A 27,395-nucleotide genomic window follows, 5' to 3' on the forward strand; every position below is an offset into this window, starting at 1 on the left:
CCCTGCCCACTTCTGTAAGAAAAGATGCAGATAAGAAACCAGAAACGCAGTATGAGCTGCTTTCTCACATTTTTACATGTAGCCTAAAAATACGAAAGCCTCTTGGGTTACAAGAGCAGATGGCATATAAAGCCCAGAAGAGTCATCCTGGGTCCCAGTTCCCACGTCTATTCCATCCACATGCTGGGGCTCCCCTCTTCTGTTTGGATCAGACAGAGCCCGCAGAAGCTGCAGCCCACGGACCAGGTATCACCAACTCTATCTGCAACTCTTGCTCTCAGCCCATCTCACTGGTACTAGTGCTGCTTGATTGTGTATACAGAACACAAAGAATAGAGATTTTTAAATACAATCCAGTCAAATTAGCCTTGCAGGCAGACAGGCTAATGAATTCTGATTTAACAATTACTTACAAGGTGAATTACTTCCTGTAATTTTTCATGGTTTACCACTGAATATAACTGATGGTTCTGTTAGCAAATATTTCTTGGATCCCCTGGATTAACTACATGAGTTAACAGAGCAAATGGTCACATAAATGAAGGAAGAATATGAGTAATTAATTATTTAATCGATGATTATTTTTTCTTGTCTATATAATAAACTGTTTTTCTATTTCACATCCACATCAATACTTTGCTTGTTTATATGACATAGCTTCCACGTTGTGATATATTACAGACTTGGCAAACAACTTTTAAAGGCATTATGAATTTTTTATGGACCATCAAGTTTTCTTAAGAGAAATTACTTTGTGGGAAATTATTAAATATCATAAATAAATATTATGCACATAGAGGCTTATATAGTTCTAATTATATTATAAAAGCTAACAAGAGAGCATAACCCCTGAAAATATTAAAATATATAAAATGTTTAATTTGATGGTACACTGGCAAACTAGTGAGCATAAGATTTTTCAATTTTTTGTAGAATAAGAATTCTATTTCATATAAATTTCTTTGTTTGGGGCACCTGGGTGACTCAGTTCCTTAAGTGTCTGCTTTTGGCTCAGGTCATGACCTCAGGAACCTGGGTTCAATCCCCACATCTGGCTCTCTGCTCAGTAGGGAGCCTGCTTCTCCCTCTCCCTTGCCTGCTTGGACTCTCCACCAAATAAATAAAATCTTTAGTACAAAAATAAAAAATAAATTTCCTTGTTTTGTTGTGCCCGAGTTTTCGCGTCTGAGAGACCACCAAGGAGCCAAGCACCGATGCAATCACACGAGGGTTTATTTGACAAGCTTAAGCTTGGGCCCAAGTATACCCGACATAGCAGAGTAGGGACTTGGACCCCGAGGTGACATGCTTAAGCTTGGGTCCAAGTATACCCGATGCAGCGGAGTAGGGACTTGGACCCCGAACCAGATTATAGTCAGAGTTTTTAAAGGCAGAGTAGGGGTGGACTCGGCGGTGGGTGAGGATAAAGGGGGTTATGGATGATCTTAAGTCTCTAAGGAATTTTGGAAGCAGGTCTCCAGGACCTTGAGGGGCTAGCTGTTGTCTGGGGAAAAGGTTATTCATTACCAATAATAAAAATCTTCTCGTGAGACCCTTTAGATGTATATCATCTATATGATGTATACAATGTATACATGTATATGACCATATGCTTGGGAATGATCGCTGACACTATCTTGGAGGTTTAGAGATAAAGTTTCACATTTCTTCTATCAAGTGTCCTTGTTAGTGAGATTTAGGTTAGGAGAAATTTAACTTTATTTAGGGCTTGAGGAACTGAGTTATTCGCCTCTGGAAATTGTGCTATTGTTAAGATAGCTTCTTTGTTGTAAGTCTCTAGGACATTTGTAAACCAAGGGAGACTCCTGCTTGCAGGACTGTGATCTTTGCCGGTTAACTATTTGCTTTTCTTCCAGGGCAGCCAGGGGCGGCTGAGGAATGTCACACATACTACCGAGGGGAGGGGAGTGAGTGGAGAGGGGGTGCAAGGTGCCAGCTTTTGCTTTGCCAAGATGGCTGTATTTATGCTAAAGCTAAACCTGAGGTGGGATGGCCTTAATTTTCTCGGCCTCCACAGTTTGATTTTAAAATATTTAAAATACTTGAAACAAATTAACTCCTCAAAAATTTGTAGGGAGAACTGGTTGTTTTTAGGCTATGCCTTCAAATGTTATGGGGGGAAAAAAGGAAAAACGTGTAAAAAAAAAAGAAAACTAACACTGGAAAAAAATATTATAGGAATAATACAACACATCCCCCAGAAGCACAGCTAAATGAAATTGGTCCTAATCATAGGGCATTCACTTTTTTTTCAAGATTTTATTTATTTATTTGACAGAGACAGTGAGAGAAGGAGCACGAGCAGGGGGGAGGGATGGGAGAGGAAGAAGCAGACTTCTTGCCAAGCAGGGAGCCCTATGTGGGGCTCAATCATAGGACCCTGGGATCACCACCTGAGGCCTAAGGTAGATGCTTAATGACTAAGCCGCCCAGGAGCCCCTAGGGATTCATTTTTTTTAAATTTTTTTTTGAATGTTTCAGTATTTAAATTTATTTATTTTTTCAGCATAACAGTATTCATTGTTTTTGCACAACACCCAGTGCTCCATGCAATACGTGCCCTCCCTATTACCCACCACCTGTTCCCCCCACCTCCCACCCCCGACCCTTCAAAACCCTCAGGTTGTTTTTCAGAGTCCATAGTCTCTTATGGTTCGCCTCCCCCTCCAATTTTTTTTTTTAATAAACATATAATGTATTTTTATCCCCAGGGATACAGGTCTGTGAATTGCCAGGTTTACACACTTCACAGCACATCATGTTGGAAGAGGTGACAATGATCCTTTAGGAGATTATGGGGGAAAAAACTGTCATTAAGTCATGAGAAAGAAACAGAAAAGAAAATGAAAAACAATGTATCAGGAAAAGTCATGAGGGGAAAATTTTAGAATAATCTGTTAGGTGACATATTTATCTTTACAATACAAATGACATACAAATTGTTTGACATCGTTCTGGATAGGAATAATTTTTAAGTGTAGTTTAAATATTTCATAGATCATAAGACTGCTGCTCTTTTGAAATCAATTTAAGACCACATCTGGAAAACTCCAGAGGTAAGTGAATGACAATACCTCAGCAAGTAAAGAGATATGCTGATCACTGATAAGAGAAAATAATCTGAGGCAAAATCTTTGTTGGAAATAAATTGCAAGGGTAAAATCATATTTTGGTAGTTTAATGGCATGAAATACTAGTTTCAGTTGTATACAGAAAACCCAGGAAGGACTGAAACTCAAAACTTAGTTTTAAAAATAAAAACTGTCACTTTCTCTGACTTCTAGAATTGTATATTAAAATTTCTTCAAGATGATTGAAAACATAGAACACATACAGAGGTCAAACATCTTCCTTCCAAGAAGCAGATGCAAAAAGAAAGTGAGTATTTTCCCCAATTCTCACTGAATCCTGATGTTATTTTCTGTTCCTTGTTAAATATTTTTTCTAAAGAATTTCATTATAATTTAGCACAGGACCTATTATGTCTAACTTATTTTCAAGATTCTGTCATTTGAGAGATTTACTTGGACTTTACCAAGCAGAAAACAATTCCATGGATCTCTGATATTTGGGAAAATCCTATCCTGCCAACTCTCTTCATGCACATGAATAACTTACATGCTTTCTCAGAAATAGTATGAAAAAGAAACACTAACCCATCTCTCCTTTAATCTTCAGAGATAAAAGATCATCCAGTTTACTCAGATGTGAAAACACATACTTCAAACACCAATCAGACAAAGACAACAAAAATTCTATCATCTATAGAAAAAAATAATGTTGATGTAGAACACCTAGCATACTTTCCTCCAATTACTTAACCTCTGTGTAAATGATTCCAGCAACTTAAAATAGAAGTCACTGTTCCAAATAAGAGTCAGCTTTCCCAGGTTCATTAAGTTGCTTATTCCATGTCTTATCATCTACATGATAAAGCAGTGTTGAAAAACAAATATCCTTAGTTATATATTACAGAAAATTAGTTTGAGTCCTATCATCATTCGTTCATAACTGAGTCGAGTGTGAAAATGATTTCTTCTCAATTTGTTTGGAAACAATTGTGAATCTCCTGATTTCACTACTGATTCATTTGAGGACATTTCAAGAAATAACACTTGATTAGCATTCTTCAATAGATGTTTGTGATTATATTTCCTTCTGTGTAATAGCTGTGGCTATTCCTAATGTGGGGACTTTAGTGAAGCTCCAGTGAGAAAATTGTGCATGTGCACACATGTTGTTATCAACTAATAAATATCTTCTGATTGTGGGTCAGTAAAAGTGATTTGAACAGATACATTTTATTATACGTGCTGCCAAAGCGAGCACTGAATAGATACATTTTAGAAGTGTCGACAAACAGTCAACAAAACCAAAAGACAACTGAGAGATTGAGGGAAGATATTTGCAAATAAAATACCAGATAAAAGGCTAATATCCAAAATCTACAAAGAACTTATTAAACTCAACACCCAAAGAATAAATAATCCAATCAAGAAATGGGCATGAACAGACGTTTCTGCAAAGAAGACATCCAAATGGCCAACAGACATATGAAAAAGTGCTCAACATCACTCGACATCAAGGAAACAGAAATCAAAACTACAGTGAGATACCACCTCACACCAGTCAGACTGGCTAAAATTAACCAGTCAGGAAATGACAGATGTTGGTGAGGATGAAGGGAAAGGGGAACCCTCCTACACTGTTTGTGGGAATGCAAGCTGGTGGAGCCACTCTGGAAAACAGTATGGAGGTTCCTCAAAAAGTTGAAAATAGAGCTACCCTACAACCCAGCAATTTCACTACTGGGTTTTTAACCCAAAGATACAAACGTAGTGATCTGAAGGGGCACATGCACCCAATTGTTCATAGCAGCAATGTCCACAATAGCCAAACTATGGAAAAAGCCTAGATGTTCATCAACAGATGAACAGATAAAGATGTGGGGTGTGTGTGTGTGTGTGTGTGTGTGTGTGTATAATGGAATATACCCAGCCAGCAAAAGGATGAAATCTTGCCTTTTGCAATGTCATGGATGGAACTAGAGGGTATTATGCTAAGCGAAAGAAGTCAATCAGAGAAGGACAATTATTATATGATCTCACTGATATGAGGAATTTGAGAAATGAGAAAGAGAATCATAAGGGAAGGGAGAGAAAAATGAAACAAGATGAAACCAAAGAGGGAGACAAACCATAAAAGTTTCTTAATCTCAGGAAACAAACTGAGAGTTGTTGGAAGGGAGGATGGTGGGAGGGATGGAGTGGTTGGGTGATGGACAATGGAGAGGGTATGTGCTATGGTGAGAAAAAAATTTTTTAATTAAATAAATAAATATAGCACTTTAAAGCAGAAAAAATATATTTTGACTCTTGGTGGTTAGGAGATAAAGAAATGTACATTTGTACCATAGATCATCAATTCTGTACCTTTAATTAGAGCTTAAAAATAAAGACCGTGACACATATGCGTTAACACACTTGATAGACATATGTTAAAAATTATACATTTAAATGTATATTTCAATTGCATATACACGGGCACTTGGGTGGCTCAGTTGGTTAGGCGACTGCCTTCAGCTGGGGTCATGATCCCAGAGTCCTGGGATCAAGTCCCGCATCGGGCTCTCAGCTCCATGGGGAGTCTGCTTCTCCCTCTGACCTTCTCCCCTCTTATGCTATCTCTCATTCTCTCTCTCAAATAAATAAAGAAAATCTTGAAAAAATTGCATATACACATTTAACATATTTTTAATTATATACCATTTTAATTTAGTTAGAAAATGATATATGGGGAAGGAAAGTAGTCTCTTAAAAAGTGTGAAAAGTGGTGAGTGCTGTGAAATGTGTAAGCCTGATGATTCGCAGATAATAATCACAGATGATTATTTAGCCCTGGGATAAATAATACATTTTATGTTAATTTTTTTTAAAAGTAGTGGGTAATATTTTTTTTTCTTTGCTTTTTTTTTTTTTTCATTTTCTCATTTTATTTATTTTTTCAGCGTAACAGTATTCATTCTTTTTGCACAACACCCAGTGCTCCATGCAAAACGTGCCCTCCCCATTACCCACCACCTGTTCCCCCAACCTCCCACCCCTGACCCTTCAAAACCCTCAGGTTGCCCCAACCTCCCACCCCTGACCCTTCAAAACCCTCAGGTTGTTTTTCAGAGTCCATAGTCTCTTATGGTTCGCTTCCCCTCCCCAATGTCCATAGCCCGCTCCCCCTCCCCCAATCCCACCTCCCCGCAGCAACCCCCAGTTTGTTTGATAAACCCCTGGCCAGACTCATCAAAAAGAAAAGAGAAAGGACCCAAATCAATAAAATCATGAATGAAAGAGGAGAGATCACAACTAACACCAAAGAAATACAGACAATTATAAGAACATACTATGAGCAACTTTACGCCAACAAATTGGACAATCTGGAAGAAATGGATGCATTCCTAGAGACATATAAACTACCACAACTGAACCAGGAAGAAATAGAAAACCTGAACAGGCCCATAACCAGTAAGGAGATTGAAACAGTCATCAAAAATCTCCAAACAAACAAAAGCCCAGGGCCAGACGGCTTCCCAGGGGAATTCTACCAAACATTTAAAGAAGAACTCATTCCTATTCTCCTGAAACTGTTCCAAAAAATAGAAATGGAAGGAAAACTTCCAAACTCATTTTATGAGGCCAGCATCACCTTGATCCCAAAACCAGACAAGGATCCCACCAAAAAAGAGAACTACAGACCAATATCCTTGATGAACACAGACGCAAAAATTCTCGCCAAAATACTAGCCAATAGGATTCAACAGTACATTAAAAGGATTATTCACCACGATCAAGTGGGATTTATTCCAGGGCTGCAGGGTTGGTTCAACATCCGCAAATCAATCAATGTGATAGAACACATTAATAAAAGAAAGAACAAGAACCATATGATACTCTCAATAGATGCTGAAAAAGCATTTGACAAAGTACAGCATCCCTTCCTGATCAAAACTCTTCAAAGTGTGGGGATAGAGGGCACATACCTCAATATTATCAAAGCCATCTATGAAAAACCCACCGCAAATATCATTCTCAATGGAGAAAAACTGAAAGCTTTTCCGTTAAGGTCAGGAACACGGCAGGGATGTCCATTATCACCACTGCTATTCAACATAGTACTAGAAGTCCTAGCCTCAGCAATCAGACAACAAAAAGAAATTAAAGGCATCCAAATTGGTAAAGAAGAAGTCAAACTATCACTCTTCGCAGATGATATGATACTATATGTGGAAAACCCAAAAGACTCCACTCCAAAACTGCTAGAACTTGTGCAGGAATTCAGTAAAGTGTCAGGATATAAAATCAATGCACAGAAATCAGTTGCATTTCTGTACACCAACAACAAGACTGAAGAAAGAGAAATTAAGGAGTCAATCCCATTTACAATTGTACCCAAAACTATAAGATACCTAGGAATAAACCTAACCAAAGAGACTAAGAATCTATACACAGAAAATTATAAAGTACTCATGAAAGAAATTGAGGAAGACACAAAAAAATGGAAAAATGTTCCATGCTCCTGGATTGGAAGAATAAATATTGTGAAAATGTCTATGCTACCTAAAGCAATCTACACATTTAATGCAATCCCTATCAAAATACCATCCATTTTTTTCAAAGAAATGGAACAAATAATCCTAAAATTTATATGGAACCAGAAAAGACCTCGAATAGCCAAAGGAATATTGAAGAACAAAGCCAAAGTTGGTGGCATCACAATTCCGGACTTCAAGCTCTATTACAAAGCTGTCATCATCAAGACAGCATGGTACTGGCACAAAAACAGACACATAGACCAGTGGAACAGAATAGAGAGCCCAGAAATCGACCCTCAACTCTATGGTCAACTAATCTTCGACAAAGCAGGAAAGAATGTCCAATGGAAAAAAGACAGCCTCTTCAATAAATGGTGCTGGGAAAATTGGACAGCCACATGCAGAAAAATGAAATTGGACCACTTCCTTACACCACACACAAAAATAGACTCCAAATGGATGAAGGACCTCAATGTGAGAAAGGAATCCATCAAAATCCTTGAGGAGAATGCAGGCAGCAACCTCTTCGACCTCAGCCGTAGCAACATCTTCCTAGGAACAACGGCAAAGGCAAGGGAAGCAAGGGCAAAAATGAACTGTTGGGATTTCATCAAGATCAAAAGCTTTTGCACAGCAAAGGAAACAGTTCACAAAACCAAAAGACAACTGACAGAATGGGAGAAGATATTTGCAAACGACATATCAGATAAAGGGCTAGTATCCAAAATCTATAAGGAACTTAGCAAACTCAACACCCAAAGAACAAACAATCCAATCAAGAAATGGGCAGAGGACATGAACAGACATTTCTGCAAAGAAGACATCCAGATGGCCAACAGACACATGAAAAAGTGCTCCACGTCACTCGGCATCAGGGAAATACAAATCAAAACCACAATGAGATATCACCTCACACCAGTCAGAATGGCTAAAATGAACAAGTCAGGAAATGACAGATGCTGGAGAGGATGTGGAGAAAGGGGAACCCTCCTCCACTGTTGGTGGGAATGCAAGCTGGTGCAACCACTCTGGAAAACAGCATGGAGGTTCCTCAAAATGTTGAAAATAGAACTACCCTATGACCCAGCAATTGTACTACTGGGTATTTACCCTAAAGATACAAACATAGTGATCCGAAGGGGCACGTGTACCCGAATGTTTATAGCAGCAATGTCTACAATAGCCAGACTATGGAAAGAACCTAGATGTCCATCAACAGATGAATGGATAAAGAAGATGTGGTATATATACACAATGGAATACTATGCAGCCATCAAAAGAAATGAAATCTTGCCATTTGCGACGACGTGGATGGAACTAGAGCGTATCATGCTTAGTGAAATAAGTCAATCGGAGAAAGACAACTATCATATGATCTCCCTGATATGAGGACATGGAGAAGCAACATGGGGGGGTAGGAGATAGGAGAAGAATAAATGAAACAGGATGGGATTGGGAGGGAGACAAACCATAAGTAGTGGGTAATATTAACTGAAGGCACACAGGACCCATTTGCTAAATGAAAAAAATATATAAATGAACTAATGTATAAGTGAATACATAAATACAGAGAGACAGAGTTACAAGATTTCCCTAGCTGTTTTTCTTGTTCTCTGAGTTCTTCTCTCCCTCTCACTCGTACCCTGAAAGACACACTTTCTCACCCAGCCCAGGACAAAAATGAAACTAATATATGAGGAAAGTACTCTAAGAGACTAAAGTAGAAGTGTGCTTGTTGAACCTGATGTTTTCCCCCAGGCACTGGAGATGGGAAAGCAGAGTACAAGATGATGTGGAGATGAATTCCAACAAGAGAACTTTTGAACATAAAGGAAAAGAAAGCAGGAAATAACCCAGCTGGCCTGGGGCATGCATTTTCTACCACCTAACTGTTGTCTTTGGGTGATTTCATATCTCAACAGTTCTAGACACTTCTAAGTTCTCCTCCAGAGAAGGTAGGGAACTTGGACATCACATAAGTGGGCTGGAACCACAGAGGGGTAATTTTGACCCTTGAACGAGATGGCACTGAACTTGTTCACAAATGGGATTCTCTTGAGAACAAGGCAGCTACAGAAGGAAGGAGTGAACTTTAATGAGGTTTAAGCCTTAATTATATTTACCAATACCCTATGGTTAGTCTCTGAATTCCTTCCTTGGAATTGCTTCCTCTACAAGAGAAACTGCTATTCATTGCTTCAAAAAAAAAGTCTCAATTTGCCTTTCCATTTCAGAGCCATATTTTCTGATTAAATACTATTTCCCCAATAGAATCTGCTCTCAGAATGAAGGTTTACATTTTTTTTTTAAACCTTACTAAAGTTCACTCCTTCCTTCTGTAGCTGGGGAAATAGCATTTAATCAGAAAATATGGCTCTGAAATGGAAAGGTAATTGAGACATTTTTCTGAAGAAATGAACAGCAGTTTAAAATAATTTAAAAAAAAAAATAAGAGCAGGGATGCCTGAGTGGCTCAGTTGGTTAAGCATCTGCCTTCAGCTCAGGTCATGATCCCAGGGTTCTGGGATCGAGCCCCGCATCAGGCTCCCTGCTCCACTATTTAAATGCATTCTTGAGCCCCACTTCTGAATCAATGAACCAGGAACTGAGGGGGGCCCAATGATCTGTATTTTAACAAGCTCTCCAGATGATTCTGAGGCAAACTAAAGTTTGAAATCTACTGGTACTGACATCAGAAGCAAGTGAATCATAGCTGTGAAAAGTCCCTAACCTTAAACCCATGAGTGGGATAAATAACAAAGAGAAACTAAAAAGTCAAAGAGGTTGACTGTAGTCTGAAAGTAAAGATGTCCCTGAACATAAAATTCATTCTTAACTTAGTACAAAATGGGAATATGTTGAATGATCTATGTGGCATCTCATTGTATTTTTATAAATTAACAACCAGTCTCAATTATGCTTCTGCCTCCATGCCCAAATTTTGACAACCAAAAAAGGTCACCTCCAGGTCCAAGCTAACAGAGAATCCTCCCTCACTTAGTGGTAATACACCAAGAGCAAGCACTGTGCCAGGAGGCGTTCAGTTCACAGCCTAAAGAGAAGCAGCTCTGAACTCACCACTCAGTATCACATCCCAAAGACTTATCCACTGAGTGGATTGACATTTGCATTTTTTCATGCTCACCTGGTTTCCTACCAGCACCTCGCTCTTCTTGGCCTACTTCACTAATTACCAAAGTGTTAAGGCTCAGAAATATCATCATTTGATATTGCTTTGTCAAAGTGTATTCAACCCAATAGTAAAATATAAAATATAATTAACCCATAAGTGAGTTTTCGATCACCTGCTACTTGTCTCTGCCAACTCAGCCCTCCACCATTGTAAGGACAGATGAAAGCCCATTATAAAAGGCACTATACAATACTCTATGAAAATAAAACATAAAAATAGACTCAGATACTTCCTGAGAGATTATCAACATATCTAGCCCAGCAGCTGGGGCTACCTCAGTTATTTGAGCTAAAACCACACAGGAAGTCTCAAACTCAAGATGTTCACTGTGTACCACAGGGCCCGGTACAAAAAGGTTTCAGTGTGTGGTGACCCTGACAAGGACCTCCTCTCTTTCCTCATTTTCATGCAAGGTCCAAAAACAAGGCAAAAGGTAGATTTTTAAAATAACATCGATTCAAGATTTACCTTTAAATCCTTTGCTAACTTTAAAATTTGATTTCTTGGGTATGGATTCTTCCAGTATGGTCAGTAACAAACATCCATATAAGAATCTGATTATTGTATTAAAGTGTCTGATGCTTTAAAATGTAGTGTTTGCGCCCAGAACTTGTTTTTACCTTGTTGTATTTTTGGTCTCCTTTCAATCTTGTGGAAATCTGCATTAAAGAAACTGAGTACAGTCCCACAATCCAAATGCTGGTAAACTCAAACCAAGAATTTTTAGTAACGGTGTTCTGTACTGTAATCTACCTGAATAACAGTGCCAATAATCTCTTTCTCACAGGTAGTTAATATCTTTTCCAGCAGATAAATACTTGCAAGTATTATTCACTCATGTCTGCTCTTGGAAATCTTTAGTCGAACTTTAGTACAAAGTTCACTATGTCACATTCATAAATAGAACATTTGACAGTTCAATTTGGGAGAATTGAAACTATGAAAAATACATCATTATTAGTTTTTTTGCATCTGTCACCTTACAAAATATCTGCTTCTCTCTCTCTCTCTGCGTTGACCATATGTTCACTAAAGGCAGAAATTGTGATTTACTCACTTCTGTATAACCAGCACACGGTACAATATCTGGCATATAAAAACACCAGATAATTACTGAACAAGTAAATATTTTTATGTCTTAACATAGTAGAGGACAAAGAATTTTAAGTTATGATAAGTGAAAAAAACTTCCATTCCATTGTTTTGTTGTCCTCACACTTGACTTCTTCTTCTTGATAATATGTAATATTATTTCAAGCTAGTCATTGTTAAAAATTGGGGCAATAAGGAAAATATGAAGGAAAAAACCTTAAAATTGTCTGATAATATATATATACATATATATTTTTTTTATTTGACACAGATCACAAGTAGGCAGAGCGACAGGCAGAGGGAGAGAGAGAAGCAGGCTCTCTGCTTAGTAGGGAGCCCAATGCGGGGCATGATCCCAGGACGCTGAGATCATGACCTGAGCCAAAGGCAGAGGCTAAATCCACTGAGCCACCTAGGTGCCCCAGATAATGTATATTTTGATACATTTCCTTTCCATATTTTCTATGTATATCTTATACATGATAGGGATCACACAGTATTTTGCAATCCAATTTTTTCAATTACTATTATGTCCAAAGCATTTGCCATATCATTGAATACTTCATAAAAATAATTTTAAGGTTTTCGTATTTTTCAATTGGAAGGTTGTATCATATACATCAACCCTTCCCCTATTGCTGGACATGAGATTTTTCCCTGGTATTTGGCAATTCAAATAATGCTGGGGTAAAAATCTAAGTGTGTAGCATTTGGTTCGCATATATTATTTTCTGAAGACAGATTTCTAGAAGTAGAATCATCAGCTCAAAAAGTAGTACCATGTTTTAATACTAAACTGTATTTTGCTGGGACACCTGGGTGGCTCAGTCGTTAAGCATCTGCCTTTGGCTCAGGTGGGATCAAGTCCCATACTGGGCGCTCTACTCAGCAGGGAGCCTCCTCCACCCTCTCCCACTCCCCCTGCTTGCGTTCCTTCTCTCTCCCGGTGTCTCTGTCAAATAAATAAATAAAATCTTTGAAATTAAATAAAATAAAAAATAAAATAAAATATATTTTGTTAAGTTTATTTGCAGTAATGGTCTACTAACATTCCCAATGGCAGTTTATGAGAACAGATGTTACTTTAATCGTAGATGCAAGACTTTTCTAAATTTAGGTGCCTTGATTTTAGAGCTTTGTCTGTGTGGTGGTGCCATCTAGTGGTCATTATGCAAAATTACAACATCAGAAATGAAAAATATCCTTTGAGTAGTGTGTAGTAAGCTGAATTAAATTTATAAAGTGGCAGCAGATATCACAGGTCTTATAAGTTTTCAGAAAGCACTCTTGTTATTCAGATTTTTTAATTATTGTTATTGTAATCATTAAGTTATAATTTAATTTAGATGATCAGTAACCAAATAACTTAAATAAAATCCAGCCTGAATTTCTGGAGCACTTCTCACATGGTGGCTACTATATCAAGCGCTGAAGAAGAGGTGAGTCACAGTGCACGACCTTGAGGAGTTGATAGTTTAATCAATTTACAAATCAGGAAACAAACTGACCATCACAAACTTGACCACGGACTTTTGCAAATGGAAAATAGTATTTGCGAATATTTGTAATTTGAATTGTTGAAAATGGCCTCCAATTATCTCCCATACCTCCTGGTGTTCGTGCCATTGCTTAAACCTTTTCTTGGAAGTGTGAACTGGTTTCTATATCTCTCTACCATCTTCCTCCACCCCCATAAGAAACAAACAGCTATGATGTGAAGCCCTATGGAGCAAGAAATTGAAGTCTGGGGCAATAGCCAGTGAGGTCCTGGGGCCAGCCAACAGCCACAGTGAATAAGCTCTGAAGCAGATCCTTCCTCCTGAAGCTTGGAGTTGAGGCCCCCAACTGTGGCCCATGCCCTGAAGGCAGCTTTGTGAGAAATCATGAATCAGAGCAACCCAGGGGAGCCATGCCTAGCTGCTGAGGCACAAAAACTGTGAGATCAGCTGTAGGGTAATTCATTACAAAGAAATAGCTAATTCACTAATAAAGGGAATCTGAAGCCTGCTTAAACATTTCAACATTAATTTCAACTAAATTGCTCAAGTCCTATACAAAATTTAAAATGTGATCAGAGAATGTCTTTTGAACACCCCAAATGCTTAAAGCAGCAAACATAGGAAATAAGATTACTTCAAAATTTATTGCTATTCTATACTTAAACTCAACTTAAAACATAAGAGTAGTTTTTAACCTTCATTTTGCTTGTTAGCCCTATAATTTTTTTATACTTCTCTAAGGCTATAATTGTACATTCCTATTGTTGTCTTACTACATCCTTTGTACCTTCCTGGGCTTACAGTGATATCCTTACACCAAAAGGCAAAATATTTCAGGAACTGTTTTGTCAAACAACTGATGTTTAGTCAGAGTTTGGGACCTGCTTGCTTTTCCCACTGTGATCTAACTGAATCACAGGAATCTAACTGAATCTAACAGGAATCTGCTGGGTTTGGAGACTCCAAATGGGTCCATGCACCAGAGATAGAAATGCTCGGTCACAGGCCGGGTGAGCACAGAGCACGGCTGGGGACAGGGAGACAGGAGGGATTGACTGCTTTTCTCTGAGGGCACACTGAGGAGTGAGGCCATGAGCTCTCAGCTCCCACAGGGCCAGAAATTGGGAGCCCACCATTTTGATTCCTGTCCTCCAAAGCGGTATGGAAAGCTTCAGGGAACAAAAGCGCCCAAGCAGGTTACTTAGCCTGGCCCCTGGAAAGGGCAGTGCAATTCTGCCTTGAGAATCACTGCAACAGGCCCTTTCCCTAGAAGATCAGCAAAACATCCAGCCAAGACAAAGCTCTCTGATCAATGAGAATTGCAAAACTTCAGAGCTACAGGAATACAGCATATAGAATTCATGGCTTCTTTCCCATGCTTCTTTAGACTTTTGAAATTAATTTTTTTCTAATTTTCTTTCTTTTTTATTATTTTTTAATTTTTTTCCTTTCCTTTTTCAATCGACACCTTATCAATTCCTTTTTTAAAATCTTTTTTAATTTTCATTTTAACATCATATTCTATCCCTTCATTTTATTTAACCTTATTATATATATATATATATATATATGTTTCTCTTTCTTTAAAATTTTGTGATACAGTTCCTTCTAACAGACTAAAATATAACCAAAATCTAGTGTATGGCATTGTTCTAGTCTTCTGCCTGATCACATTCTCTCTCTCTTTTTTTTTAAATTTTATTCCTCTCTTTTTTTCAACAAACTTCTTACCAAGTCCTTTTTTAGACTTTTTTAAATTTCATCTTTATAGTCATCTTCCATCCCTTCATCATATTTACACTTATTTGTGTGTGTGTGTGTGTGTGTGTGTGTGTGCACGTGTGTGTATAAAGTTTTTCTTTCTTTAAAATTTTGGGAGGCAGTTTCATCTAACTGACCAAAATAGATCCCAAATCTAGGGTGTGGTACTGTTCTATTCACCAGCCTGACCATATTCTTTTTCCTCTCTTTCTTTTTTCTTTCTTCTCTCTTTTTTCCTCCTCCCTTTCTTTTCCATTCAGTTTCAGGTCTCTTCCAATTTGGTTAGTGTATATTTTTTCTGTGGTTTTGCTAACATTTTAGCATTTTGTCCTCTCTTTAATCTATTCTTCTCTGGACAAAATGACAAAATGGAAACTCGCTTCAAAAAAAAGAACAAGAGGCAGTACCAACTGCCAGAGACCTAATCAATATATACATTAGTAAGATGTCAAAACTAGAGTTCCGAATGACAACTATAAAGATTCTAGCTGGGCTTGAAAAAACATAGAAGATACTAGAGAATCCTTTCTGGAGAAATAAAAGAAGTAAAATCTAACCAAATGAAGTTTAAAAAGGCTATTAATGAGGTGCAATAAAAAATGGAAATTCTTACTGTTAGCATAAATGAGGTAGAAGAGAGAATTAGTGATACAGAATGCCAAAAGATGGAGAATACAGAAACTGAGAAAAACAGAGAGAAACAACTACTGTACTGCAAGGGGAGAATTCGAGAGATAACTGACACCATAAGATGAAACAATATTAGAATAATTGGGATCCCAGAAGAAGAAGAAAGACAGAGGGGCAGAAGGTATATTGGAGCAAATTATGGCAGAGAATTTCCCTAATTTGGCAAAGGGAACAAGCCTCAAAATCCACGAGGCACAGAGAACCCCTCTCAAAATCAATAAAAACAGGCCAACACCCCACTATCTAATAGTAAAAGCTTCAAGTCTCAGAGACAAAGAGAAAATCCTGAAAACAGCCCAGGACAAGAGGTCTATAACCTACAAAGGAAGAAATATTAGACTGGCAGTAGACGTATCCACAGAGACCTAGAAGACCAGAAAGCAAGAGCATGATATATTCAGAGCACTAAATAAGAAAAATATGCAGCCAAGAATACTATATCCAGCTAGGCTGTCATTGAAAATAGAAGTAGAGATTAAAAAAAAAAAAAAAAAAATTCCAGGACAAACAAAAACTTAAAGAATTTGTAAATACCAAACCAGCCCTACAGGAAATATTGAAAGGGGTCCTCTAAGCAAAGAGAGAGCCTAGAAGTGACATACACCAGAAAGGAACAGAGTAATAGTAACCTTACAGGCAACACAACGGCACTAAATTCATATCTTTCAATAGCTACCCTCAACGTATATATGCTATAACCCCCAATCAAAAGACACAGGGTATCAGAATGGATTTAAAAAAAAAAAAAAAAAACAAGACCCATCAATATGCTGTCTACAGGAGACTCATTTTAGACCTAAAGACACCTCCAGATTTAAAGTGAGGGGGTGGAAAACAATTTACCATGCTAATGGACATCAAAAGAAAGCTGGGGTAGCAATCCTTATATCAGATAAATTAGATTTTAAACCAAAGACTATAATAAGAGAGGAGGAAGGACACTTTATCATACTTAAAGGTCCTATTCAACAGGAAGATCTAACAATTTTAAATATCTATGCCCCTAACATGGGAGAAGTCAATTATATAAATCAATTAATAACAAAATCAAGGAAAAATATCAACAATAATACAATAATAGTAGGGGACTTTAACACCCCCTCACTGAAATGGGCACATCATCTAAGCAAAAGAACAAGGAAATAAAGTCTTTAAATGACACACCGGACCAAAGGGACTTCACAGATATGTTCAGAATATCCTATCCCAAAGCAACACAATACACATTCTTCTCTAGTGCACAGGGAACATTCCCCAGACTAGATCACATCCTGGGTCACAAATCAGGTCCCAGTACCAAAAGATTGGGATCATTCCCTACATATTTTCCGACCACAATTCTCTGAAGCTAGAACTCAATCACAAGAGGAAAGCTGGAAAGAACTCAAATACATGGAGGCTAAAGAGTATACTACTAAAGAGTGAATGGGTCAACCAGGAGAGTCAATAAGAATTGAAAAAAATTCACGGAAACAAATGAAAATGAAAACAAAACTGTTCAAAATCTTTGGGACACACCAAAGGCAGTCCTGAGAGGAAAGTATAGAGCAATACAAGCCTTTCTCAAGAAAAAAGAAAGTTCTCAAATACACAACCTAACCCTACACCTAAAAGAGCTGGAGAAAGAACAGCAAAGAAAGCCTAAACCCAGCAGGGGGAGAGATAATAAAGATCAGAGGAGAAATCAATGAAATAGAAACCAAAAGAACAGTAGAACAGATCAATGAAACTAGGAGCTGGTTCTTTGAAAGAATTAATAAGATTGATAAACCCCCAGCCAGACTTACCAAAAAGAAAAGTGAAAGGACCCAAATTAATAAAATTGTGAACAAAAGATCACAATCAACACCAAAGAAATACAATTATAAGAACATATTATGATCAACTATATGCCAGCAAATGAGACAATCTGGAAGAAATGGATGCATTCCTAGAGTCATATAAACTATCAAAACTGAGCCAGGAAGAAATAGAAAACCTGAACAGACCCATAAACAGCAAGGAAATTGAAGAAGTAACCAAAAATCTCCCAACAAACAAGAGCCCAGGGCCAGATGGCTTCCCAGGAGAATTCTACCAAACATTTAAAGAAGAACTAATACCTATTCTCCTGAAACTGTTCCAAAAAAAATAGAAATGAGAGTAAAACTTCCAAAGTCATTCTATGGGGTCAGAATTATCTTGATCACAAAATGAGACAAAGAACTCATCAAACAGGAGAATTACAAACTAATATCCCTGATGAATATGGGTGCAAAAATTCTCACCAAAATACTAGCCAATAGGATCCAACAGTACATTAAAAGGATTGCTAATCACAACCAAGTGGAAATTATTCCTAGGCTGCAAGTTTTGTTTAATATCCACAAATCAATCAATGTGATACAATACATTAACAAGAACAAGAACCATATGATACTCTCAATAGATGCAGAAAAAGCATTTGACAAAGTACAGCATCCTTTCTTGATCAAAACTATTCACAGCGTAGGGATAGAGGGTACACACATCAATATCCTAAAAGCCATCTATGAAAAGCCCAACAGTTCTCAATGGGGAGAAACTGAGAACTTTGCCCCTAAGGTCAAGAACATGACAGGGCTGTCCACTATCACCACTGCTATTCAACACAGTACTAGAATCCCTATTCTCGGCAATCAGACAACAAAAAGAAATAAAAGGCATCTGAATCAGCAAAGAAGAAGTCAGACTCTCACTCTTTGCAGATGATATGATTCTTTATCGGAAAAACCCAAAAGACTCCATCCCAAAACCGCTAGAACTCATACAGGAATTAAGTTTTAGGGTATAAAATCAATGCACAGTAATTAGTCGCATTTCTATACACCAACAACAAGACAAAAGAAAGAGAAATTAAGGAGTTGATCCCATTTACAATTGCACCCAAAACAATAAGACACCTAGGAATAAATTTAAACAAAGAGGCAAAGAATCTGTACTCAGAAAACTATAGAATACTCATGAAAGAAGTTGAGGAAGACACAATGAAATGGAAAAATGTCCCATGCTCATGGATTGGAAGAACAAATATTGTGAAAATGTCTATGGTACCTACAGCAATCTACACATTTAATGCAGTCCCTATCAAAATACCAGCAATGTTTTTCAAAGAAATTTTCAAAGAAATGTCTTTCAAAGAAGATTTCAAAGAAATCTTCAAAGAGATTATTCAAAGAATAATCCTAAAATTTATATGGAACAAGAAAAGACCCCGAATAGCCAGAGGAATGTTGAAAAAGAAAACCAAAGTTCGTGGCACCACAATTCCAGACTTTAAGCTTTATTAAAAAGCTGTCATCATCAAGACAGCATGGTACTAGCACAAAAACAGACACATAGATCAATGGAACAGAATAGAGAGCCCAAAAAAGGCCCCTCAACTCTACAGTCAACTAATCTTCGACAAAGCAGCAATGAATCTCCAATGGAAAAAAGACAGTCTCTTCAACAAATGGTGTCGGGAAAATTGGACAGCTATAGGCAGAAGAATGAAACTGGGCCATTTCCTGACACCACACACAAAAATAGACTCAAAATGGATGAAAGACCTCAGTGTGAAACAGGAATCCATCAAAATCCTTGAGGAGAACACAGGCATCAACCTCTTCAACCTCAGCCACAGCAACTTCTTCCTAGAAACATCACCAAAGGTAAGGGAAGCAAGGGCAAAATGAACTATTGGGACTTCATCAAGATTAAAAGCCTTTGCACAGCAAAGGAAACAGTCAACAAAACCAAAAGACAATCAACAGAATGGGAGAACATATTTGCAAGTGACATAAGAGATAAAGGCCTAGTATCCAAAATCTATAAAGAATTTATGAAACTCGACACCCAAATAATAAATAATCCAATCAAGAAATGGATAGAAGACACAAACAGACATTTCTGCAAAGAAGACATCCAAATGGCCAAGAGACATATGAAAAAGTGTTCAGCATCACTCAGCATCAGGGAAATACAAATCAAAACCACAGTGAGATACCACCTCACACCAGTCAGATTGGCTAAAATTAACAAGCCAGGAAATGACAGATGCTGGTGAGGATGCAGAGAAAGGGGAACTCTCCTTCACTGTTGGTGGGAATGCAAGCTGGTGCAGCCACTCGAAAACAGTATGGAGGTTCCTCAGAAAGTTGAAAATAGAGCTACTCTATGACCCAGAAATTGCACTACTCTATTTACCCCAAAGATACTAATGTAGTGATCTGAAGGGGCATGTGCACCCAAATGTTTATAGCAGCAATGTCCACAATAGCCAAACTATGGAAAGAGACTAGATGTTTATCAACAGATGAATGGATTAGAATGATGTGGTATATATACACAATGGAATATTATGCAACCATCAAAAAAAAAAAAAAAACGAACTCCTGGGATGCCTGGGTGGCTCAGTCGGTTAAGCGGCTGCCTTTGGCTCAGGTCATGATCCCAGGGTCCTGGGATTGAGTCCCACATCAGGCTCCTTTCTCGGGAGGGAGGCTGTTTCTCCCTCTGCTCTGCCTGCCACTCTGCCTGCTTGTGCTCTCTCGTGCTCTCTCTCTGACAAATAAAAACAAAACAAAAAAAAACCTCCTGCCATTTGCAATGACATGGATGGCACTAGAGTGTATTAGGCTAAGTAAAAAAAATTAATCAGAGAAAGACAATTATCATATGATCTCAATGATACAAGGAAATTGAGAAATAAGACAGAGGATCATAGGGGAAGAGAGGAAAAAATGAAACAAGATGAAACCAAAGAGGAGGACAAACCATAAATGACTCTTAATCTCACAAAACAAACTGGGGGTTGCTGGGGGGAGGTGGGATTGGGAGAGGGGGAGCGGGCTATGGACATTGGGGAGGGTATGTGCTATCGTGAGTGCTGTGAAGTGTGTAAACCTGGCGATTCACAGACCTGTACCCCTGGGGATAAAAATACATTATATGTTTATTTAAAAAAAAAAATTTGGAAGGGGAGGTGAACCATAAGAGACTATGGACTCTGAAAAACAACCTGAGGGTTTTGAAGGGTCAGGGGTGGGAGGTTGGGGGAACAGGTGGTGGGTAATAGGGAGGGCACGTATTGCATGGAGCACTGGGTGTTGTGCAAAAACAATGAATACTGTTACGCTGAAAAAATAAATAAAATGGAAAAAAAATCAATAAAAAAATATGTACAAGAAAAAAAAATGGACAGAAGACATGAACAGATACTTCTCCAATGAAGACATACAAATGGCTGTCAGACACATGAAAAAATGTTCATCATCACTAGACATCTGGGAGATTCAAATTAAAACTACATTGAGATACCACCTTACACCAGTTAGAATGGCCAAAATTAACAAGACAGTAAATAACAAGTGTTGGAGAGGATGTGGAGAAAGGAGAACCCTCTTACACTGTTGGTGGGAATGCAAGTGGGTGCAGTCACTTTGGAAAACAGTGTGGAGATTCCTTAAGAAATTAGAAATAGAGCTTCCCTATGACCCTGTAATTACACTACTGGGCATTTACCCCAAAGATACAGATGTAGTGAAAAGAAGGGCCATCTGTACCCCAGTGTTCATAGCAGCAATGGCTACGGTCGCCAAACTGTGGAAAGAACCAAGATGCCCTTCAACCTATGAATGGATAAGGAAGATGTGGTACATATATACAATGGAGTATTATGCCTCCATCAGAAAGGATGAATACCCAACTTTTGTATCAACATGGACAGGACTGGAAGAGATTTTGCTGAGTGAAATAAGTCAAGCAGAGAGAGTCAATTATCATATGGTTTTGCTTATTTGTGGAGCATAAGGAATAATACGGAGGACATGCGGAGATGGAGAAGAGAAGGGAATTGGGGGAAACTGGAGGGGAAGACAAACCATGGGAGACTGTGGACTCTGAGGAACTAACTGAGGGTTTTGGAGGGGAGGGGGGTGGAATGTTGAGTGAGACTGGTGGTGGGTATTGTGTAGGGTAAGTATTGCATGGAGCACTGGGTGTGGTGCATAAACAATGAATGCTGGAACACTGAAAAGAAATTTTAAAAATAAATTAAAATTTAAAAAAAAGAAGATCTGGATTGTATTTTCTTACTTTTGTTATGAGATTTCTCCTGGTGTAAATATCCTTCTCAGTCATTTCTGGAGAGTAGAGAAACATATTGAGATAAAATATGGGGAAAGAACTTCCTCCATAATGGCTCCAGAAAAAAAAAAATCATTACAAACAATTCCTACATCCCAAATGACATATGGGTTTAGCAGTCAATAAAAAATAATATAAGAGTAGATTTTCTTCCTTTTGCATGAAAGTTCCCTTGAAGGGTCTTTCTAAGTAAAGCTTACATTGGGATTTCCCATTTGTGATCGTCTATAAATCCAAGGGATACTGCTGTGTCAGTCATAGATGGAGAAATAGTTTAATTCCAAGGAGAGTGAAACCATTAGGTGTTAAGACAAAGTGTGATCTATAATCAGAAGCAGAAGAAAAAAAAAATTAACAGGCCAGGAACTAAAATACATAAGAGCAGAGCTGTCAGAGAATATAAGCAGGGGGAGAATCTGTGGCTTTGGCTGCCTGAGAGCTTGAAAGCCCTTTTATTCCTAAGCCACAAATCACAAGGTATTCCATTTGTGTTGCCCTGGTTTGTTTTTAATCTTAAACTATCTTGTTTTATAGCATAGCACATCCTCTGTATCAGATTATAAGAACACAGTTTATAGCTCTAATAATAGTAAATACAAAATTCTTCTGATTTCTCCATCCTGTTTTTCCCACTTGTCAAATTACCTAGTTTATGTTTTTAATTTACTGTGTGCTCCCTCTTCTGTGAGAAAAGGAACCAGCTGAAATGGACAACCACAGGAGGTAGATCTTGGACATATATCTGAACATAGATATCAAAGAAACTCAGAGACTAAGCACTGGTCCAACAGCTCAAAACATCATCAATGCCATTAACTCTCAAAAATCTTCCTAATCTGTCCTTGGGCATGTTGACAACCTCACTGCCATAAAACAGCTGCTACAGCTCCAGGTTACTGTCAGTATTCAGGAAAACAAAAAGAGAATAAAGAATAAAGGCAATGAAAGCCATTCTAGAAATCTTGTAGCAAAATTTGTCTTACATTTCAATGGCCAAAGGTAGGCTGGGTGGCCACTCTCACTGCAAGGGAAGCCAGGAAAGGGAATAACTTGTGGGAATGGCAGGAGAAAAGGTGATTGGAAAGGCTCATAGGGACACCTGGGTGGCTCAGTTGTTAAGCATCTGTCTTCGGCTCAGGTCATGATCTCAGGGTCCTGAAATAGAGCCCCGGGCTCCCTACTCAGTGGGAAGCCTGCTTCTCTTTCTCCCACTCCCGCTGCTTGTGATTCCTCTCTCACTGTCTCTCTCTCTCTGTCAAATACATAAATAAAATATTCAGTAAAAAAAATTTTTTGAAAGAAACGTCTCATGGATTGGCCAATAGTCTGCCACGCTAGACTAAGGCTAACACAAGATTTAACCAGGCATCAACACATTTTTATTTCCTTATTACTTATCTCCCAAAATAATGTAGAAGTAATTGGTCCACAGGGTATTTTTTACTTTACAGAAAAGAAACTAGAAACTATATACCAGAGAATACAGAGAGTAAAAAAAACCTTCTACTTTGTTACTTATTTGGTATCATTATCCTCTGCTAGTTTATCTATAGCAATCATCAGTAAAAATAAAAATAAATGAATGAATAAAAGACAAACCTTAAAAGCAAAAGAATCTAAATCATAGCCTTTGAGGATATAAACACAATGCAGTTAGAAGGATCCCACCTGAGGTTTGTGTCCAGGGGAGTGGTGATGCTAGAGAATAGCACAGGAAGGAAAACCTTTAATAGAAAAGGAAAGAGGGATAAGTTACTGGACCTGAGTCAAAGAAGAAAAAAGAAACAGTTTGGGCCTCCGTAGAAATCTTCAGATACATTTTGATCTTTCTACATTATCCATTCTCACATCTGTTCTTTATATAACTACTCTGTATTTGTCTGCTCTGACTGAACACCATGCTGGTTTGTCCCTAGTCACAGCTCCTCCAGCAATGTCCCATATCCCACCTTCCAGCAGCGCAACGGTCTGTGGAGAGTTACACGCTTGGCCTATAATTGCTCTGAGTGAAATTCATTCTTCTGTCTTGTCCAACTGGCAAAACACATACTCATCCTGTAAATACAACTGAGTGGATTTCTTTTTTTTATGCTATGTTAGTCACCATAACTGTACATCATTGGTTTTTGATATAGTGTTCCAAGATTCGTTGTTTACGTATAACACCCAGTGCTCCATGCAATACGTGCCCTCCTTAATACCCACCACATTTCTTTGAAAAAGTCCTCCCTGTGCCTGAGCAGAGTTAATTCCAACCTTCCTATGGGTTCTCAGGTCACCTTCATTATGACCCAATCACATATGCTTTCACATAGTGCCAAGGTTTGAGCTCTGGGATTTAATTGCAGTATCATTTCGTACTAAGTATCATGCCTTACACATAGTGTTAAACAACTCTTGAATAAGTGAATAAAGGAACAAATGAATGTTCTTTTTGAGGAAGATGATTATAAACTAAAAAGAAGGAGCCATTAGTTTTTAAAGTATCTAAAAAAGAACAACTTGATTCCCTTAAATGGGTTTGTCTCAGCTAATATACAAAGTACTCATCTTCAGCAATTTTTCAACTTATAAGGAAAAAAGAAATCTCACAGAATTGTTTATCTGTATGCCTCTAGAGAATAAAACATTCCCTGTCTGCATGATACTTTATAATTAAGAATAAAGGCCAACTAGAAAGGATGATACAAAGCATTCATGAAAATACTACTTCTAAAGGACAAAGGTAAACGTGCATCTTCGCTCTTCTTGGTCTTTGAAATGCACTTCCAAAGGAAAGAAACTCTAGAGGACCCAGCATTATTCCATCACCAGAATACAAATTCTTCTACTTAATGATATCCTCTTAATTTAATAGGATTCTACTTAAAAATATTGTCATCTAGGAGGTTTACTCCTCTTCTCTAAAGTTCTATTGTTCTGAGTTTCTTCTCCTCTTCTTGAATTTCAAATATCAATTCCCATCAGACAGAATTAAGGATGTTAATAAAATCTCTAGAAACAGTAGCTGATCACATCTTTGACCTTATCAGAAAGGGCCACACACAGTTTCGTCAGAAATAGAGGTGATTGGGTTCACTTTCCCTAATACAGGCTGAAAAGAAAGAAAAGATCTGATGTGCAGAACAACTGAATATTCCCAGGAGTAGGACAGGGGATCTTGACCTTTCAGAAACACTCTGAAAGTTCCTAATTTTTACATATGTTTACATTTTTCTTTTTTTTTTAAGATTTATTTATTTATTTGAGAGAGAGAGAGAGCCAGACAGAGCAGGAGTGAGGGGAGGGGCAGAGGCAGAGGGAGAAGCAGACTCCCTGCTAAGCAGGAAGCCCAACATGGGGTTTGATCCTGGGACTCAAAGATCATGACCTGAGCCAAAGACAGACACTTAATCAACTGAGCGACCCAGGTGCCCCATGTTTATATTTTTCTTAAAAGACTCTTGCTCCTCTCTTTACCCAGGGCATAGAGTCAAAAACAAGTATCTACGAATAAATATTTTTGACTCAAAACTGGAGGAAAAAAATAATAATGTAGATGACGAGACAATGAAAGCAAGGAAGGAAAGAAAGAAAGGAAAGAGGAAAAAAAGAAAAGACAGGGAAATGGAAAATAATCTGGTCAAAATTGTGTCTACTTAGCTAGGAATCTCTGTAATCAGTTTGCATGTAGTTTCCATACAGAGCTCTCATCTTTCCCTGATTGTTTGCATGATGGCAGAGGAATCCAAGAAGAACTAAGAGGATACAAGAGTATTCTGTCTGACAGCACCTCCCACATCAGGGCAGACAGAGTTACAGAAGAAAATGCACAAGAGAATTCTCTGCTCAGAGAATATTACAAATTCAAACTGTGGGAATATGGAGAGGTAGAAAAATTATTTCTTAATTAGCCAGAGGAAAGATTATAAATCATGAAATATTGTCATTTGGTAACTGTTCTTATATTTTAACTTTGTTCAATTATTGGATAGAAAACAGCAAAACTTTCTTTTCCTTCAATGAAAGAATAAAAGAATAATGGTCCAATATTTACATTATAAGATATGTTTTATATTATATGTACAGCATTGCCACCACATCTGGAAACATAAACAAAGTTAAAGAATAAGGGTTTGCTGCTTTCATTTCAAAACATGACATTACATGATATGGCCACTGTGTTGTTCCTCATTAGCTATACATTATGCAAAATAGGAATAAATCCTACATTAATGTAACATTTACACCGGTCCCTAAACATGTTTCTGTGAAGAGTTGCTTCTCATTATTTTTGTCTCTGATTTTCAGTGTATAAATCTGCATCTTTACCACATTTAGTAATCAAGTGGGTTAGTGTGTAAAAAGTAAAAGAAAATATAAGCTTTAGCAGCCCTGTATTTGATGTTATTTACATTCTGTACCTCTCCCTAGTTATAATATTCATTTCTCATTAATAAGTTATTTCCTATTGTGGATATTTGTTTGTTAATTAATAATCACTTTGCCATTCAGTCTAGATTAGGCAGTGATGTATGTGCATATTAACTTTAAATAGCTTATACTTACCATAGTTTCCTATACACAGTAGTTTGATTAATATTTCTTGAATAAAAACAAACCCTAAAAATGTCTTTTTTTAACCTTTGAAGTACATTTTGGATACCTGACACCAAGTACACACTCTCTAGAGCCCTATGTCCTCCGACTGTTTTATCATAATAAATATTCTGAAAGAATTTTTCAAAGGAACTTAGAGCTACCAATCTTCTGCTTATAATTTTCACCACTGGAAAATAATTTTCTTCATAGTCAACCAAAGAAATTTCTTCTTTTTTTAAATGCTCACTGCTCTTTTAAGATATCGCTATAAAAGCCACTGATGTTCTGTTTTTGTATTACTTCAATAACAAAAGCAAACTGCTACTAAGTAAGGAAATAAACAGGAAAACCTGTTTTAAATTAACATAAATTACAAAAGAAGGTTTAAAAATACTTCCCAATGCAATTTGTATGAACAAACATTTACTTAATGTGATCCGAAGTGACAGAAGAAGAGACAAAGGAGTTTCACAGAGCGGAAAAGTGACAGTTAATGCTGACGGGGCTGGAGTCTCAGCAACGGGACAAAGGTCCCATGTGAGCTGACGACCCAGAGAAGCTAAAAAGGAAAAAGCACAGTCGGCCAAAGGAAATTCATGCTAGAGCACGTAAGGGTGAAACGACCAGCATGTAGCATAGAGAATGAATTACATTAGGGATTTTGGTGTAAAATACCTAGATTTGTCAGGAAATGATGGCTAGCGAGGATGAGGAGAAAGGGGGACCCTCCTACATTTTTGGTGGGAATGCAAGCTGGTGCAGACATTCTGGAAAACAATATGGAGGTTCCTCAAAAAGTTGAAAATAGAGCTACCCTATGACCCAG

At 37.8% G+C, this 27,395-nt stretch overlaps 1 long non-coding RNA gene across 1 annotated transcript; it reads left to right on the forward strand.

Moving 5' to 3' along the window:
* The first annotated feature begins 121 nt into the window (after positions 1 to 121).
* Positions 122 to 25,812, forward strand: LOC123947354. The gene is made up of 3 exons (XR_006819744.1): positions 122 to 246; positions 3,306 to 3,399; positions 25,673 to 25,812. It is a non-coding gene; the product is annotated as an uncharacterized LOC123947354 (long non-coding RNA).
* The last annotated feature ends 1,583 nt before the right edge of the window (positions 25,813 to 27,395 follow it).

Source organism: Meles meles, chromosome 7 (assembly GCF_922984935.1).
Source record: "Meles meles chromosome 7, mMelMel3.1 paternal haplotype, whole genome shotgun sequence".
NCBI classification, from domain to species: Eukaryota; Metazoa; Chordata; class Mammalia; order Carnivora; family Mustelidae; genus Meles; species Meles meles.